Source organism: Triplophysa dalaica, chromosome 24, assembly GCF_015846415.1.
Source record: "Triplophysa dalaica isolate WHDGS20190420 chromosome 24, ASM1584641v1, whole genome shotgun sequence".
NCBI classification, from domain to species: domain Eukaryota; kingdom Metazoa; phylum Chordata; class Actinopteri; order Cypriniformes; family Nemacheilidae; genus Triplophysa; species Triplophysa dalaica.
Window position 1 is genome coordinate 5,980,101 of NC_079565.1, and position 14,880 is coordinate 5,994,980.

The 14,880-nt window shown below is 37.7% G+C and overlaps 1 long non-coding RNA gene across 1 annotated transcript in view; it reads right to left on the reverse strand.

Annotated features, from left to right (window-relative positions):
- Window positions 1-3,477: 3,477 nt before the first annotated feature.
- LOC130414635 (uncharacterized) overlaps window positions 3,478-14,880 on the reverse strand; it is a 29,417-nt gene continuing 18,014 nt past the window's right edge. Inside the window, exon 3 of the long non-coding RNA XR_008905632.1 lies at window positions 3,478-3,585. This is a non-coding gene — a long non-coding RNA (uncharacterized LOC130414635). The remainder of the gene's footprint in view (window positions 3,586-14,880) is intronic.

The window sequence follows — 14,880 nt, forward strand, 5'->3', positions numbered from 1 at the left end:
AACAATGTCCATATTTTGTAGCTTTTTGCACATATTATTGTTTTTACTGATTTAATTAATTTTATTTTGAGTGTTTAATTTTTTCCCTGTTAACACTTGTGCAATATGACAACAAGAACGGACAAATTGGCAAACAGATCAATTTTTCATCGAAAAGGGCGACTTCCAGTGTGTTTGAACTGAATGTAGAGGATTTTTTTCTTGAAACACAGTAAACGTTTGTCATATCACCATGTCACTCCTTAATCTTATTCATTTGTATACACATTGATGGGCAATTTTGCATTGTAACTACTTAGAGTTTCAAAGATGGTCTGACTTTGAGACATTACAGACAAAGTGAGCATAGAAAAAGCACAGTTAAGGGCAGTTAAGGTTCGTAGCCCTTGAATGTGAATAAAAATGCAGTGTCATATAATTTAATCATAATCTGCAAGGACATTTATGTTCTGCACATGATTTTTTCATGGTTGTGGAAAGGCTAAAAATGTAATTTACATAGACAACATATTAGACACTTTTTTGGCTTCAGCACTGCACTTAGATTTGATCCGTTTTGAAAGCTACATTCTTTTCTCTATATAATCGTTCAAATTTATTATTTTATCTAAATTGTTGAAATCTATCTCCACTATCCTGCTGAAGTATATCAACCAAACCTTTAAACTGACCTTTTCTACTACTATTCAGAACCCTGGGTGCACTACTAGGTAAATACCGACCCATTCCCCTAAATTAAGCCCATGCAGAGTGCGCAACCTAAAGCAAGACATCAAGCGGTGAATTAGGTTTCCCTTTTCTTTCTCTCCCTGGTGACTTCATCCATTTACATTATAATTTCAAATGCCTCATCGCTGGGTGCTTTACCATCGTCAGGGCGTCCGCATGTTCAGTCTCCACCGAGACCAGTACCCTTGACAATTTCTGATAATTAGCGACCCCGGTTTTGCCAATATTTCCATTTAGTCCAAATCCTAATCCATGCTAATTTGGCTGTGCTGCTCCAGGTGCTCTCTCCCAACACATGCATTGGAATAAAACCGCATGGTTACTCCAGGAGTAGTTTTAAAACCACTATTAAATGAAATTTTACCCAGTTCCATGGCTGAGACATTGAGGTTTTACCACAATGAATTAAAAATGCATAGTTTTTGTTCTCTCCATCTCTCTGACTTTCCAGCAACTTTCCAGCAGCCTGCAATTCTGCAAGCTAATCATCCCAGAAGACAAAAAGTAAGAAGAACGCAAAGAAAGGTGAAGGCAATGATGGGATATGAATCTGTGATTAATAATGAAGACAGTCATATAGAAGAAGGAATTCTGAGTGTTAGAGGTGCAGCTGTCAAAACGATTAATGGATGTTGAGTGTCGTTGGATCTAAGCATGTTATTATCTCAGTTGAATGTAGCCTATATATTTTTCTTGTTTGCATGCTGTGCGCGTGTTTGTACAGTTAACCTCCACGTTTTCCTAATATGAGGGAACAAAGGAGAATTCAAAACATATTTACACGAACATCCATTTAGCATATTGTCTGTCTGAAATCTCGTTAAACGTGCGCAGATGAAGAAAAATCGAAACGTTATGCTTTATGAAATCGCAGAGCAATTTAGTCCAGGGACCTGAATAACAGGAGGGAGTAGATTATGAATTAAACTAAGGTCATTAAATCGTGCTACATGGCTTCCAGCGAAGCGAAGACGAAATGTAAAACACCTAAAGTGACAAACTCAACACAAATCTGAATGATACGTTTAAATAGATGCGGTAGCATCTGAATAACAGGGATACTAACACTGTATCCGGCAACGATAAACGGGCTGGAAAAAACATTCACCGGGTAATGATATTTTTCAATTTTATCTAGCTGACAAATTGTGTCCTAAAGTAAATGTTTTGAAGATAATTGAACTGATTGCTGCTCGCTCGCCTCTCTGAATTGTTGAGTACGAAAAGCGTTGTAAACACAAGACGTTTTCAATTCAGTATTTAAATCGTGATTCATTTACGTTCGAATTATGTTATGTTATGAGTTATGTCAGTGGCTATTCAAATAAATTCGTTGCGAGTTTAAATGAATTAATTTTATTTACAAAACGAATTTCTGACTCTCAATATTAACAACAATGCAACTTCATTTTTATTATTAACCCTATCCGGTGTAGGCGAAATACGGTCAGAAAGATGAATAATAGGCGAACGAATTTGAAATATAACACATTTTTACTGTGATGACATTGTTTATCGTTGTAAATTATATAAAATACAACGTATTTACGGGACGGTGCGTTTCTGCGATTATGTCGATAATGATCATCATCTATCGAATGAATTCAAAGCTCATACCGTTGACAGAAAACCATCTGTTTACGTTGCTGCATCTGACAGAACCTTAAATATGCTTTTAATTAAAGACGTGTTAAAGCTGTAGACCTCATGATGGGCAATAATTACAAATTACACTACAAATACGACAGATGTGACAAGGGGCCTTCATCTACGGGGAGAAATAAAAAAACAACGAGTAATTTGACAGAACTCGAGCAGAATGTCTTGAGGAACCAGTGCCACCGTCTTTGATTATAAAGACATGTTTTTTTTCTCCTTCGTGATTGTTGTCGTATTTGTTTGACATCGATTGATTTGGAGGCAGCTGTAAGACTTTGTCACAAGAGAGAGGACCAGTCACAACGCATTAGTTTGATGGCATAACTCGAACGTTGGGGGCCCTATAGAGCGCATGTTGAGGGACCATGTGATGGCTTGTCTTGGCTCCTACCTAAACGGATAAAAGGTCTAATTAGTTCATTTCTTGTCAGTTTCAGCGGATACCACCGGATATCGCGATGTTTAAATATAGATAGATAAATTATCATCACTTATTACGGCGTGAAAATATGTGATATCCCTAAAGAGACAGGTGCGATCCACTTTAGTCTCTTTAAGACTACAGGCAGTTTTCAGGTGACGGTATTAAAATGTAACTTCCTGAAAGATATATTGCATCGATTGTTTTTGGGGAAAGTATACAGGCGTTTGTTTTGAAGTTATTGAGCTGAAGTGAAATGCACCGCCATTCTTTTATCAATATGGTAAGGTGTTTCGCTTTAAAGCATGTTTTATGGACGATTAATGAATATAGTTGTGTTATCATCATTTCCCCTGATGTATAACGAAAAAATAAATATACTGCCTTTACAGTATGGACATTAAAAAATGGTTTTGTAAAAAATCCATAGGCTATTTGCTTCAGTGCTATATGCAGTTTAAACTAATAATCAATCCATTCTCTTTTCTACATGCATACTAATTTACCGTCGTTTATAGACGTTAAAAAGTAAAAATATCTTTACGTCGGCTAGAGTAGGCAATTATTTTAAGTTGGATATCCCACTTCCGCCAATACACTATTATTGCATTGTTTATTGTTGTTGTTTTATTTGACATTAAATATTAAGTTAAAGAATATTCATGATGCTTCACTCCAAGTGCATGTCCTGTGTGAGTTCATGTCTCATACAGACGTAACAGCTGCACTGTATTTTATTGTCTTCAACAATGCTCGATCGCCCTCTAGCGGCTCATCTACAACAGAGACAAAAAGAGAAACCACAGATCATATTAAAGGATTTCTTAATTAATGAAAAAGACATACAAGCAAACGTCATATAACATGTAACAAATAATCACGAGTTACATAAACACAGCAGTGAATGCATGTCCTTATTGTGTGTTCTGCAAGGATGAAATTAATATGCAATTGTTTAAAAGTGGCTTCAAATGTGTGTTTTTATATGAAATATTGTTTTTTTTATAAATCCAAAGCTTAGTTTGTTTCTCATGCCAATACTAAACTCAATTAAAATTTTAAAAACGGTCCAGCTGGCTTTTCTGGTGTCTCTTGACTTCTGTTGTGGTTGAAGCGCTCGTGGTGCTGAAAGGACAGCGCCAAAGTAGTAACGCAATGCCACATTTCAAAAGCTCCCAAACTCCAAACTTGCTTCCCGGTGTTCAGTGCAATTGTCGGAAACTTTATTCTAGAACTGGACAGTTTTTGGACTGGAGTTGCAACTGACTGGTTTTAAATATAATATAAATAAATATATATATATATATATATATATATATATATATATATATATATATATATATATTTAAACCGCGTAACAACTGAGGCGCTCTACAAGTAGACCGTTGACTTTAATTTTCAATCAGTTATTCTGGAGTTTTTCAAATAATTCAGTAAGTTTATAGGCTTCTTTTTAAACGCGCCCACGGTAAACATTGTGGGCTTCGGGACCTTTAGGATGGTAATGCCCATTCAATTACATTTCCTTCGAGATCATTAAACACAAATCTGCCTTGTCTTTTAACAAGGCGGTCCCGTGTGTTAATGAGAGCCAGCGGAGGTTAGAGTTCCATTTAATGGACGCGCTTTTTCCTTGCAGGATTACTGGGTCTGCGTATGTTATAAATCATGCCTAAACTTTGAATCCCCTTTCGTAAGTTTTGTAAATTTGTTAATGGAGACAAATGAAGTATCTACAATTCTGCATGTTAATTGTGCGTGATGATTCTTCACACAATACATTTTTTACCTATTTTGGTTAAACCCGAGGTGCACCATTGGTTATACAACTGGAATGTAAATTGCTTCTACATGAAAACGTGCACTGGTCCAAGCAAAAGAATGGCAATGTCTAAATCATGTTTCAGTGTTCAAATCCCAGTAAATTACAGAGAGAAGAGCAATTGATTTCTGGATTCGTTTCATGATTCATTGCGTTGGATTCATTGCGTAGGACGACATGCATGAAATGCGTTGTTGTCTCAACGTTGATGAGGAACAGAGCTCAAAATCTTACAGGGCTGACGACCTTTAATACTTAGGTGTTTTATTGAATTTATTCTGTAGGATTAAATTCAGATTTCACATTGAGATGTTATATTGTAGACAACAGACTTTATGTGGTGATTTAAAAAAAAACTTAGATGGTGTTTCAAGCTGGCATAAATCAGAGATCTCCTCTACTAAATGAGGTGCTCCACGCTTGGCTAATGATGCTTAATGAAGTATTGCGAAAAGCGAAATTATCATTCCGAAACGTGGCAGCAAGAGGCAAACAATTTGAAGGGTTATAACACTCAAGCACTCAACAGTCCAAAGAACAAAAGTATCATGCTGAAAATTAAACTAATGATGAAAAAATGTGTATTAATCTTGCATTTGAGAGGACATGGAAAATGTCAGATGTATTTAAAAGGTTAATCTTTAATTCAACCACTAATAAACACAGCGGGGAAGAGAAAGATAAATTAATCAAGTGTTCTTTAGGGTGGACATATTAAATAGTCTTCTAAATGAATAACTATCAGTGTAATTTTTCTCGGAAGTAAGGAATTATTATTCATGTCAGTGGAGCAGGACAGAATGGAAAAGGGACCACAGAGCAAATGCAAAATAACACATTTTAGCTAGAGAATTAACTAAAATATCATGGACCCTTTTTTTCATTTAACATTGAAGCTCATGTTTGAAATTTACTGCATAGGGATTAAATTGAGAGTCAGTGTGGTCAGGATGCTCGGACAAAGAAAGCATTGTTTTATAAAATACAATTAAAAGTATTTATTTAAAGTTGTATCTGAATATTAAGTTAAGGTCTGGGAATGTATTGTATTGCATGTAAAACCATAAATTTCATCCAAAGGAATATTATCCTCTGTCTTGGACCTTTGTAATTTTAAACCCGGGCTGCTTTTCTTCTGATATATGAGTAGGGAAAGTTTGCTCTAGGTTATGAGCTAAGGTCATGCGTATGTTATTGAACTCAGTGCCAGGCACGTATGCAGGGAGCGAGAGACGGATTTGGAACAAAAGTGGATTCACCTGCTAGGCAGCATATGCCTCCTCACTGCCATTCCCTACAGGCCTAAAGCACACAGTCTGATCTGATGCTATTTACCCAAGAAATATCTCTGAGCTCTTTTGACCACATACAGGAGACCTCGCGGTATACAGTAGGCATTATGTGGAATACAGAGGAAGAAATTATGAATGGTTTGCCTGCTTGTACTACTGGTGTGTGGTTTTGGGTTTAAGGTGAGATAACAAGCATATAAGATTATGGGAATGTTCAAAGATTGTTTAATGGGGAATGCAGGCTATCTGTAAATTGTATGCTTTACGTAGTACATACTGTATGTAAAAAAAAATCGGTATTGTTGTGTCACAGACGGGTATATGCAGGTTGGCACATGCACGGTTTGGCACCTTGATATCACCTTGAGATGCTTTTAAACAGTAATGTGAGTCCTATCTATTCTGAGCTCCTATTAGGGACTTTTGATCTTTGTTATTTAGACCTGTAAGAAATGCATTTCGCAAAACCATGTTTAAATAGACTTTTGGTTTTCTAAACCCTCAGATGAGAAGATTCCATTGAACAGTAGCGTACGTTCTCCATTATCTTTTATCCATTGTTCTACAACTTGTAGATTATAAGGTCATTTTTTACAGTAACATACTGAGAGTTTCGATGAAAGATATTCTGTCCATTGATCTCTGAGGTGTGACCTCATGCAAGACGGGGCCCCCGTGCCGTCCCGGGGCATATTAATAACACTGCAGTGTGATTATTCAGTGTAGATGTCTTAGCTGTGTAATCGCTGAAGTATTGTATTCAGTATGATGAAGATATCCGTCAGATGGAATAGCCCTCATCTGAACTGATTTGTTTCGGAGAGTCTCGACCTGTTCGCTTCAGCTGTTCATCCGCTGGATGTTCTTTTGCTTTTGTATTAAATACATCATTTTCACATGCAAATTTTATGTTTACATGCATTAAGCAGACACTTCCTGTTTCTATATTTGATCGATTCATGCGTCTACTAGGAGCAAACACGTGACCTTGGTGTTGCCAGCACCTCTACCAGTTGAGCTACAGAAACATTTTTTTATTTATGTAGTGAAAGAAATACGTATGTCACAGTACATGTTTTTCAAACTGACTCTTTGCTGGGTGTAAAAATGTACTTTGTTTGGAGGAGTGTACATCCAAAGTGAACCCGAGCTGAAAGCTTATGATCTGTAGAAGGCCTTCTGGTTATCAGCATATGGGTTTTCTGATCCTATCACTCACATTTACCTCCAACACCAACTGTGCATCTGTTCCCGCCATGCTGCATATCCAGCACGCTGCTCAGCCCTGCAAAGCCAGATGTGTGCCGGGGCTTAGCTGCTCACGCATTTTACAGTGAGAGGAGAGATCATGCACGGTTCTTTCTGTAGGAAGTGGTCATATAAAACAAAAATGTCCATGAGAACGATTTCTTAATTGTCCAAAGTGCCAGCTGGTTTTATTTGTCAGACAATTATTGCATCTTTGCCTTAAAGGTGTACTTACATATTTTATTATTTAAAACATTTCATACAAAACTTGTTTAAGTGTTCTGTAATTGTTTAAAAGGAGCTCCCAAGTTATATAAGTAGGCTAATATAAGTTGTTTTATTTGATACTTCTAGGTCATCTCATGGATGCTAATTTTGAAGGAATAGTTCCCATTTTTTGTGTGTGACTTCCCATTCACATCCATTGTAACATACACACGTGCGCTTGTGTTCTTAACACAGTAATGCTTCATTGATCAGTGATCATGGGAGCCGAGCAGCTGAGCGAGGACATGATGGTTTTAGGATGGCGCATATGTTGCCCGCACCCTGCCTGCCAGCTGCAGCCCTTTGTCTCACTGCAAGCCCGACAACTCTTTACAGGTTCCTCTGTCAGGTAATAACCGCCAGCCTCTGACTTTACCTACAACCGGCTGTGCAGCAAGATGGATTACCCTTTGATTTCCGCAACGACGAGATTATTTCATCCGTTGATCCCGTTGCTTTTAAGCACGTTAAGTCTAATGATTTCTCTATTTCAAAGGAACCCGTGAGATTTGTTTTTGATGGTCTTTATTGCAGAGCCAAATTCATTATGGCTGGTAAAGAGACTGGAATACGTGCACACACACACAAGTGTCAGCAGAAGATTTTGTCGAGCGTATTGTCAGCCTTTTGTATTTTGGAAGCAGGTGTTCAAGGGTGCAGGTCTTCAGCTGTACTTTCACGTTCTGTTTTTGTCAGAATTAATAATTCAGTTTGTATGTTCCACTTGTTTTCCTTGCATAAATAATTGTCACCTCATGTTCGCAAAAAATTATGGGTTAGGATGTGATCAGCGATAGTCTGTATGTTATTGTAATGAAGTTACCATCAGGAAGGCCTGTGAGACTTTTTGTTAGAGGTGTACTGCGTATTTGAATCGGCTCCATGGGATGTACGTGCATGGCAAGAAGTTAACTTCCGGTCTGTGGTTATCTGTCTGGTTAGTGCTAGTAATATAACAATTTATTTTATATTTTATTCATATTTTATTGTATATTAGTTGTATTAAATACAATTTTAACCACGCAACATTTATTTATTCTTTGCAGAAGTCAACATAACGTTTGTTTATGTTGCGGCTGAAATTCTTCATATTATTAGTGGTAAAGACAGGGTTGATATTTTGGGACATTTAGTTCATCTTTCCACATTTTCGTTTTTTAGACTTGAAAGTCTTTATCAGTAAATATTTGACTATAAATGAGTTGCCTTTGAAATGTTGCTGTGTTGATGAAACCACTTTACTTTTAATATAATGTGTGTGCTACAGGGGTGTCCCTTAATTCATTAAATTGAGCATCTCACTTCTGACAGTCTGTGTTATACCGATTTGTGCAAAATACAGTTTTTATGTCACCTAATGAGCGTCTGTTTCCAGAGGGTACCGAAATATTCAGACACTTCTAAACAGCCCTCTTTTAATTAGCGACTTTTCATGCAGGCCACATAAAGCCCGAGGAGAGCTTTGAGACTAATCTTTCCTAAAGTACGCGTGGATAATCAATGTTTCGCCGGAGTTGCGAGAGGTTAGTCAAATCAATTCCCCGGGCGGTATAAATGAAGCCCTTGACACTGCTCAAAATGGTTTAATCTATTTTTCATGTGCTACATAACTCATTGAAATGAATTAGAAATGCTATCATATGTTTATAAATACTCCAGCATTAGGATTTTACTTCCCCATAAATCTGCAGCCAACTACGATCAGGAGCCAATGAACAAACCCCCCAGTCTAACAATTACATATTCCCTCGCTGCCTGTTCATCCAAACGGGCACACACGGGCGACCCCGACGGGACGCACACTTCCACAAACATTATTCCCTTCATTGATGCTCCTCATTCGAAATCTATTTCAATTTAAAGATGCTTGACATGCCAACGGCGGAAGAGTGACTAATCTTCTTTATACATCAGAGCATACATCAAAGAAGTGTCTCTCGCTCTTTCTCACCCCCGTCCTTAATTTCTCCGTCTCTTTCTGAGTTAAATGAGCGAGCGAGCGGTGGCACGGGTTCAGCGTGGTCACTGCCGAAACAGGGGAGTAATTACCAGATCAGCTCTACTAAAAATGCAGGCAAGGGTGTTCGGTGACCTATCATCCACTAATCTGCATAGTGAAGTATAGCTTCATAACTGTAAATTGCTGACTTAATTAAAAGCTGGGACCTTTCTGTCATTTAATTACAGGGAGAAAAGGTTATTGCTTAAACGCAATTTTCCAAATGCGATTTCTTAACAGTTATTAACGGCGTCGCTATCATTTATTGTTTCAGATTTTTCAATTTGGAAATGGGCGCCGCTGACAGAAGTAATGAGTCGAAGGGGGCGAAAACTCAATCTCGATAGCGCACGCACGGTAGACATTTGTTTCCCACAAGTGGAGCCGGGGGTTGAAAATGTCACGAGGAGGACGGGCCTTGATTACCTCTGTTTTTACTGTAGCGATTAAACGGGAAGTGGAGTTTTGAAGAGAAGTTCATTAACATTTCTCAGAGATACGGGACAGGGCAGTGGTTGGGAACATAAGGGGATAGAAGAGGTTGTAATAGGATAAAATATGGAGACAAACGTTTTAATGGCGCACTGCATATATTTTTCTACGTTCTAAAAGGTTTAAAACTATGCTTGATATGACCAACTGGAAGCCTATATAGACCATTTTGTAAAATGTAATCCCTTTTGGATTTTCCACATAACACAATTGTTAGAACAATATTTGTACTCTAAAAATTGTTTGACCCAGCCCTGGGTCAAAGGGAATAGGTTGTTTCAACCCATTGTTGGGTGAAATATAAACATTTTCTGGGATAATTTTACCCAACAGCTGGGTTAGTCCCTTTTTTATCCAACACATTATGGGTTAAAAATTAAAATCCAGCATTTTTAGAGTGTTGAGATGTTAAGTTTTTAAGAGGAAATAAAAAAACTGATACAGGAAGTGCTTCTGGACCAATGTTATTAAAGGGGCCATATGACACGGCTTAAAGGAGGTTATCGCTTGTTTTAGATGTAATGCAGTGTATACACAATTTAAAGTTAAAAACCGATGTATTTTCCACATACGTGCATGTTTGCATCTCCTCTTGCTTAGTGATACTACGTAGTAATACTGCAATGTAACATCAGGTCTGGGTGAGCATTCGCTTTTAGATTGAATGCATCTTTTCTTCCGAAACTTAAATTTTTGCAATTTTACGTGTCTAATACATTCATGGGCAACTTATAACACCCAAAGACACAGAAAAACGCATACTTGCGCCATATGACCCCTTTAGAAATCTCAAATGGTCAATTCATGTGAGATGAAAACATTTCAGTCATATCAACCGCATAAATATTTTCTCTTCAAGGATGGTTTGTCATGGCGATAAATCTTCAGATCTTTTGAATTCTGCGCACAATCTCTTCATTTATTTATGAGTTGTCTAATTCATGTGATTTTATTAAGTGTGATCTAATTTTGCCTCAGTGACTGTTAGATTTAGAGGTGATGGTTTATTTCTTTTTGCATTGCGACCTTGAAAATAGTTACATTTTCAATAAGATCAGCGTGGAAAACTACACCTTCTTTTGGTGACCTTAGTTGATATACTATTTCTAACAATAGAAAAGTGCAAGTAGTTTGTGATGGTTTTATGTTGAATAAAGCTAAATGAAATGTTTCTTTTCTCTTTATTTCTGTTGCAATCTTTCTAGAAGATTACAAGAGTAGCTTAATAAGAAGAAGTTTATTGAATGAGCAGGTATTTTACATTTAACAACATAGACCTGATTTGCATCATTGGTTGCATAGGTCTATTTACTGTGCGAGTTCTTCCCTGAAGAATCAGTTAAGGTGGAAACAGCTCATGGTTTATGTTTGACCTCTGGCAGGTAAAACTCGCTTGATCAAACCTAAATTTATACCATCAAATAAACACGTCATCTCCGCGTGTCCCTTTGACTTCCATGCAGTACCCTACACGTCCCGTAACATGTTTTATGGCACAGATTATAGAGGGGTTCAGTCCATTTAATCAACATATGACTGCTGAAATGTGTGTCTGAAGGAATTGATCTGCTTATTATTTGAAGATCTGGTTAGGGCAATTGCAGTATTAATAACATTGAGATACTATATAAATTTTTATGAGCAATAAATTATGGATCTGAACATTGTAATGCCGTTATGGGTATAATAATTCCTTCAAGGTTGTTATTAGGTGACTTTTAAAGTATGTTAGTGTGTTTTGATGAGGAATTATCTACTATGAAAGTCAATCAGACTAAAAAAAGTTTAATAATACTAGTTACAAATACAATAGTTTTGGTGACTGACCCAGATAGAAAATCTATAGAAATTGTAAAGGCTTCCATTACAAATGCCATTATAAACCATGAAAATGATTATAATGATGTCTTTCTATAGGTTCTCATCTGTCACGTAACCAGTTTCCATTAAACCAGTACAATTTCCATTGTATCCATTAAATCCATTAGAATTTCTGTGATGGGAACAGTTGTTTCTTAGCAGGATGGACACATTTTGTGTCCACACGAGTCTTTGCTTGAACCTGATCCAAAAGTGTCACGGAAACACCACGCTGCTCCAAATAGAATCCTCTGTGCTCGCTAAACACAAGTTTTCACTTAATCAAATCACAGATTTACAGTGTTCTCCTCTCTAGCGCAATCACGCGCTCCTTCCGCCCCGCGCACCCCTCCCCTGCACTCTCGCTCTGAAATATTCATGTTGAAAAGAACACATTTATCCAGGCTGCTAACATCGTGTCACTGCTGCTATTGTCTGATGTCAACCTCTTAATTATAGCTTCTGATAGCGATACAGTATTTCCTTCATTCCTGTTCATCTCTCAACCCCTGCCGTCCTCCCGCTAAAGGTGATTAGCGACATTTTATGTCATATCGTTCGTCTGTTTGACAGCCAGCGCAAGTGAACTGGATTAGATAGGCCCGAATCAAATTAAAACAGCGGAGATTATACAATCTTTTAATTATGCCGCCAGACAAGGAATATTACCTCTGTGTCTTTCGATTCTTATTGAGACCTGATGTAAATTGACCATTTAAATACTTCGTTTATTCACAGGGTTTCGGTGCGTTTCGGTGACTTGGGGAATGTGCCGCCACAAACTGAAACGTAAAACTTATTAAATGAATGCCATGTTTTATGAAATAACTTGCAGGCTTAAATATAAAACACTGTGTTGTGACGTCGTAAAGTGTTTCTCATTTAAACTGTGATTCAGTATTCACTAGCAAGAATTTAAGGAGTTCGAATTTATTGTGAACCTCATTTTTGCCATTATCTCAGCCCTTAACGCTGTATTGACATTCTGAAGCGATGACAGACAGAAACTTATGATACTGTGACCTTGATGATATTGTGTCAGTCATCCGTGAAGAACCCTGTTTCACTCAGAGGAGACATATAGAACATGCAGAAGATGTTTGAAGGCATAGTTCACCCAAAATAAGAATTCTTCCATCATTTATTCTCCCTAATGTCATGTATTTCTGAACTCAAAAGAAGATATTTTGAAGAATGTTGATAACCAACACATGTACTACTTGGGAACGGGGCCATATTTTCTGAATCCTAGTATAAGAGACCTGGTCATTGTGTAAGGTTGCATGTCACAGTATTGACTAATGCACTATGGCTTCAGAGTTCATTAAAATTGCAGAACCCTCCTCAGCATCTCAATTATTCATGTGGTTGGAAACATGTTACATAGAAACCAAGAGCGCTTGTTCTATGATGAAACAGTGTCTCTTCACTGAACTAAAGAGTTCACAAATCAAAGAAGCTTTGAGTTATAAGAAGACAAACAAATGCGTATGAAAATCCATTGACTTTTAAATATTAATGCTATTTTGACGGGTCTTTTACTTTTGTTGTGTGTAAAATAAATACAGTAAATCTTGCCCTTTAATAGATTTGTGAAGAGGAGTTTGGGGCAGCAGGTTTAATTTTTAGATGTGGCCAAAACATACTTGAACTGGGAAATAAACATGAATATCTTTGGTTAAGATAATGTTCACAAAACGAAAGCTAGCATTACTCTTTCTGTTTGCTAAACATAAAAATACTTTTCGATATAAATACAATTTAAGGTAAAATGTATTTAAAAAGTAGGACTTTTTCGGTTTTCCAATTCCAAACTTAAGTACATCCACTCAAAATTGTTTTGCCATATGTAGCTCAAAGTTAACTGCAAAAATTTGGAAAAATTGAGTTAAGTTTGAGGGAAAACTATTCGTTTCTTGATGCCACTTTCAGACCAATTTCCAAGTGTGACTTCAGTGTCCATAAATGTCCAAATCTTTTGTGCTAGGTCAAATCATTCTTCATGCTTCATCATTATCGCCAACTGAACTCCCTTCATCGAAACTCTTCAAACAATGGCAGACCGAAAATGAACAGCTTGTGTTTTTAAAGAGTGCAGAAGTAAGATGCAAACCGTCTTGTTTTATCCATTTCCTTTTTACTGCCATCTCGGTCTGTTTTGAATCTCCAGTAGATAAAGGACAGCGTGTCAAAGCACCGTCATCGCTCTGAGCTCCCATTCACCCCATACGTCTCCCGCTTCTGAGTTATTTCCTCCCTGCCACCTAATTAGGATTATCTTTCATTTGCAGCATTACAATTAATAGCGTACTGCAGGTAAGTGATTATGAGTTACCTGGTAATGACCCCGGGAGGCTAACTACAGAAGGGGGGAAATGATGACAGCTCCTCAAGCCCGGCACGTCAGGCCACAATTTAAGATGGCCGATTTGGAACGCTCCCCGTGAGCCGGCAACACAATGGAGGAGAACACTTCCCCGCTCTGTAATTAAAGTCCATTGAGTGAAATTACCTTCCGATAATTACCGGGTAGTTGTCAGCGTTTGTTAGAGCTTGGTGAGGCTCATTCTTCATTGCCTAGAGGTTGGACCGGGTTGGGCCTGGTAGCCATCACCTCATGTTGGTGATGTATCGAGGGGAAGGGGCTGTACGTGTCAGAAGCTTGATGTCTTGGAGGGTGGCGAGTAAAACCGATGCATTTTTGGCAGATTTAACAGGCGATTGCAAAGTTCTGCTACAAATAAATGCCAACCTTTGCAATGACAGCCAACGTTTTAAACTGGGGTTAATGGGCGCCCCATTAGCCCAGCTCCACCTTACAGACCTGTGTTTAAAATGTGGTGTGTAACCAAACCTTTATATGGTAGAGGATATTTTGGTAGTCTTATAACGGCGGTACCCATTGACTTGTATTGGTTTTGTGTCCATACAGTCAATGGGTGCCGCCATTGTTCAGCTACCAACGTTCTTCAGATATCTTGCGTTCTGCAGAAGAAAGAAAGTCATACAGGTACAAAATGACATGAGGATGAGTAAATGATGACATCATTTTCCTTTTTGAGTGAACTGTCCCTTAAACAGGTTGTTATCA